This window comes from Bubalus bubalis, chromosome 7 (genome assembly GCF_019923935.1).
Source record: "Bubalus bubalis isolate 160015118507 breed Murrah chromosome 7, NDDB_SH_1, whole genome shotgun sequence".
Taxonomy (NCBI): Eukaryota; Metazoa; Chordata; class Mammalia; order Artiodactyla; family Bovidae; genus Bubalus; species Bubalus bubalis.
In genome coordinates, this window is record NC_059163.1 from 86,691,235 (window position 1) to 86,696,530 (window position 5,296).

General features: G+C 34.5%; 1 non-coding gene across 1 annotated transcript; it reads left to right on the forward strand.

Moving 5' to 3' along the window:
* The first annotated feature begins 4,175 nt into the window (after nucleotides 1–4,175).
* On the forward strand, nucleotides 4,176–4,247 carry TRNAS-GGA. The gene has a single exon. It is a non-coding gene; the product is annotated as a tRNA-Ser (tRNA).
* Nucleotides 4,248–5,296: the final 1,049 nt, after the last annotated feature.

Sequence of the window (5,296 nt, forward strand, 5' to 3'; positions counted from 1 at the left end):
TCTTGTGTTCACTGAAACTAGATTCCAACCATAAATTTCTCCAAAATTGACTTCCTGTAAGGACCACCTATTAATGCTCCTGGATCTTGTACTAATTCTGAGTTACATATTCACCAAAAATGACTATATTATTGTGCCGATTATCCTGAAGTGGTCAGAAGGACAAATTAAATCAGAAGCAGAGAAAAATTCTAAAATGTGAAATAAAACATTTGTTCTAAAGAAACATTTGTTCTATAAAGACCAATATATTAGCATACTTTGGATTTTCTTCAAATTCCAAAGGTGACCGCACTAGATTTTTATGTTTTCTTTTTCTGACCCTGAAACTTTTAAAGTCTAAAGCTCAGATTTACATAAGGAAGGAAAAGAATTTCTGACATCACAAGGGAGAAGGCACTATAAAGACTTTTTTTAATGTTTCATGAATTGAACATTATTGAAGATATCCTGTTTCATTTCACATTCAATATGATTTGAGCAGTGTCATAGGTGCATTTTTAGTCTAGAATTTGGAGAATATTTTATTTTATTGGGTAAAGAGAAAATCATGTAAGCAAGAACATTCCATGATCTTCTTAGTTCGATCATGACAGTCAATCAAAGAATTCTCAAAGTCTCCAAAAGCAATCAAAATTTTTTCATGTCACTATGTAAATTAAAATTTTCCCAAAACGCTGTAAGTGAACTGCTAAGATTTTAGGCAAAAACTGTGGTTTTTGTTACGACTTGCCTTGCTGTTGATGGGTAAGAGCTCAGTTAATGAAATCAAAAGCATTTTAATTTAATGTGGCACTTAAAGTGAGAAGGCTGCATCAGAATATTCCAAAATTAAACACCATAGAATTTTTTTTAAAAAAGGAGAAAATAATTTTTAGGGATAAAGAGAAGCCTATGGATTCAATGATCCTATGAAAAATATTAACAAAAGAGAGATAACTAAGATTACTGTGAGTCACAGATTTGAATATCATGCAATTTATAAAGTGAAATAGGTCAGTATCACTGAGACACAGCATTTGTTCATGAAAGCCTTTACTTTCTATGCACATTGTTGGACAATTTTCTACTGTAAGTAGAAACTTAATTTTATTCAAAAAATCTTTTTGACTATCAATCTTTTTATAAAATGCCATTTCTTTAAAAAAAAAACTAAAATACATGTTGACTAATATCACGTGTAGAATCATTTGTTAGGAAGCAGCTGAATATTCTTAGGGATACATAAATTCAATGATTAGCTTAAGGTCACACTACAATTCAAGCACAGCTTCAGGAATGTAACAGTAGCATCTTGGCATTGGGTTGATGGTATACTTACTGTCTCATTCTAAAAGTTTCAGAGAACAGAAACAAAAGTAAAATTAAGGCAACTGGCCTCAGCTTTGATGAGTATTATTTCAGGAACTTTGAGAATTTTCTCTTTAACAGTAATATTTTATGGAGTACTCATAAAATTAAAGTTTGGTACATATTTTAAATACACTTTGGAATAAGTATAGATTTATAGAACATTACAAAGAAATTTATAAATAGGTCCTTAGATTTTTCATTAGACTTTCCTAGTGTCAACAGTACCAAAATAGGAATTTGACATTTGTATAAACCATGAAGCTTATTCATATTTTACCAGTTGTATATGCACTTATGTGTGTGTATACTTATGTAGGTAGCACCCTGGAATTTTACCAGTTGTATAGCTTCATATAACCATCACAAATTTTAGCACTTTTATTATGTCAGTCCACTGCCTTGTGGCCTCCATCGTTTCTGACTGTATAGCAGCTATTGATCTTACTGAGTTGTTTGTATGTGATGAGTCACTCCTCTGGCTTCTTTCAAGATTGTTTTTGTTTTTGGCTTTCAACATTTTAATTATGGTATGTAGGTGGTGGTCATTTTGAGGTTATTCTACTTAGAGATCATGGGGCTACTTATATGTGCAGATTAATTTTACTTACCAAATTTGAGAAGTTTTCAAATAATATTGAAATATTACTTTTGCCTCTGTTTTTCCTCTCCTTTGGGGGCTCTTGTTATATTTATGTTGGTATGTCTGATGGCATTCCACAGGTCTCTAAGTCTCTGTTTATTTTTCTTCCTTATTCTTTATCTTTCTGTTCCCAGAAGATAATCTCAAATGCCTTGCCTTATCTTCCAGTTTGCAAATTCCTCCTTCTGGCTGCCTATATCTGCTGTTGTGACCCCTGCTGAATTTTTCATTCCAGTTAACATACTTTTCAACTCCACAAAACCTATTGTTTTTAAATATGGCTCTACCTCTTAATTGACATTCTCTATTTAAGGAAACATTGTTCTCATACTTTTCTTTAGTTCTTTGATAGTTATTTTAAAGTATTTGTCTAGTAAGTTGAATACTTAGACTTCCCCAGGGATAGTTCCCTTTTTTTCCTCTATGTTAGGTCATACATGCTTGTTTCTTTACATGTCTTGTATTTTTTGTTGTTGTGGAAAGCTGGACATTTTAAATATGAGACAAATCTGGAATTTTTTCTTCCCTCTCCCCAAGACCTGTTGTCATCTGTTTGTTTAATCACTTTCTGAACTAACTTTGTAAAGTCCAATCTCTGTTGTGTAAACTCATTGAAGTCAGTGCTTGGTTAGCTTAGCGGCCAGCTACTTATATAAGACAAAGATTTCCTTAAATGTAAAGAGCTAAAAAGTCTCCCAGTCTTTATTAAGGGGTTCTGTTCATGTGATAGAGCAAACCCTCAACACTTTTGCTAGGCAGGTCACTCCTCTGACCTAATCTTCATTTTCTATGGTGTCTCAAGATCAGTCAAAGGTGAGAGAGCATAGGGTCTCATTGGGTCTTCTCTGAGCATGTGCAGAATCCTATTTATGTGTGGCCTTTTAGATATCCAAGAATATGTCAACACTTATGAAAGCCTCCTCTGGAAATTACACTACTCAGTTTTTCCTTTTTTTTTTTTTTTTAGCTAATTGTTTGCCCCAACTTTTAATACCACTGCAGTATGGTGTGACATTAAATAATTACCACTGATTGTTTTCAACAAATGCCCCTGGGGGAAAAGGCTGTTCACACTAAGTGATCTCTGAGTCAAGTCAAATAAATAAAATCCTTAGAAATGGAGATTTCCTGAATATTGCTAGACAGGTTAAAAAAAAAAAATGACAATTTCCTGAAAATAAGTGTTTGATAGAGATGCAACTGCTCTTTTGAGTGCTCCATTGTGTATCAGGTTAACAGTTTTCACTGTGATTCTGAGCTATTAGCTTTCAAGGCTATCTCAGAACTAGAGAAGAGAGGGAAGGATCAAAATAGGGCAAAATAAGATGCCATAAATTTCATAAGATTTGGTTATATTTTTTCTTGAATAGATTGTCCACAGATAGTTGCAAGCCTAGTTAATTTTTTTTGTTCAGTTGTTAAGTCTTGCCTGACTCTTATGTGACCCTACAGACTGTAGCCCACCTGGCTCCTCCATCCATGGGTATTTCCCAAGCAAGAATACTAGAGTGGGTTGCCCTTTCTTTCTCCAGGGGAACTTCTTGACCCAGGGATCGAACTCGTGTCTCCTGCATAGGCAGGCAGATTCTTTAACACTGAGCCACCAGGTAACTCCAGTTAATTTTTAAATTTCTGAAAAGTTGTTTTTGATGGTTTTTGCCAATGTCCTTATCACTTTTACTGGAGAGATGATTTTTATACTCCGCTATTTTTTTGCAGGGAGAAATTTTTTTATCAGGGAGAGGTTGCTAGATTTTTATTTTTATCACCTCTGGTTGTTAGATTTTATTGAGAATTTTTGCATCCATATTCATAAGAGATATTGCTTTGTGGTTTTCTTTTTGTTTTTGTGTATGCTGCCTTTTGTTGTCAGGGTAATACTTGCCTTATAATAAGTTAGGAAGTATTCCCTACACGTATATTTACTGGAAGACATTGCATAATATTTTTAACTTTCATCAAATGTTTGGTAAAATTCTTCATTAAAACCACCTGTTCCTGGATATTTCTTTACAGTAGATTTAAAATTCAATGTCCTTAATAATTACAGAACTATTCAAGATATCAATTCAATTTTGGCTGAGTTGTGGTAGTTTGTTTGTTTTGAGGAATTCGTCTATTCCTTCTAAACTGTCAAATTCACGAGCATAAAGATATTTGTAACAGTCCTTTAAATGGGGCTTCCCTGGTAGCTCAGAGGTTAGAGCGACTGCCTGGAATACAGGAGACCCGGGTTCGATCCCTGGGTTGGGAAGATCCTCTGGAGAGGGAAATGGCAACCCACTCCTGTACTCTTGCCTGGAGAATCCCATGGAGGGAGGAGCCTGGTAGGCTACAGTCCATGGGGCCGCAAAGAGTCAGACACGACTGAGCGACCTCATTTTCACTTTCACTTTTTAATGGCTGCAAGATTCTTCTGTTATTCCCTGTTTCATTCCTCACATTGGTTATTTGTGTCTCCTCTTATCTTACATAGTGAAATAAGACTTCCCTAGACGTTTCAAAGTTCCTGAATAAAACCTGAGCCTCCTGAAATATTTTGCCTATCACAATAATGATATCTATATCCTTTGGCCCTTGCTAATTACAGTGATCAGGAAGAATGATTAAAAACTTCTTTCATTTTCTAGATAGAGCTGGTGGCTATTACCCTGAACTAGGTTCTGAGGTTAAGCTCCAAAAGCCCAGGAATTCTACAACATTATTTCCTTAGATATTTATATTTCAATAAGAAATGAAGCTAGAAACTTGGAGACATCTATAGGTGTAAGGCACATAGGGCTATCTGGCTTCTGGAAAGACATTATTTACATATCAAACAGTCGCAGTAAGAAGATATTCTGTAAACTAAGGGGAGCAGCTGCCTCCTTTCCTTTTATTAAGCAGTGAAAAATCATTCTGCCTTTTCTCCCGCCTGCAGGGTATCTATCTATTCATGTAAGACAGTTTACCTGATTTATCACATTTCCCTAAGGATGTGGATGAGGGAAAATGTTGGAAGGGGGTAAATAGGATGCATTTATTTTCTATAAGGTATTTAATGAGAAATCTTGTTTATAATCCAGAACTCCTCATGTGCATAGGATAAAATGAAATGAAGGTGAATATTAAAAATTCAACATTTATCTTTGCCAATCTTGGTAGAGTTTTATCAATTGTATTGACATTTTTTTTTAAGAATTGGCCTTTAATTTTATTGAATTCCTCTATCATTTTCCTATTTTCAACTCCTAAGTTTCCTAAGCAGTTCGTGTTCTTCTTTCAATTTTCCAGAATCATTTTATTACTGTCTACTGAATGATA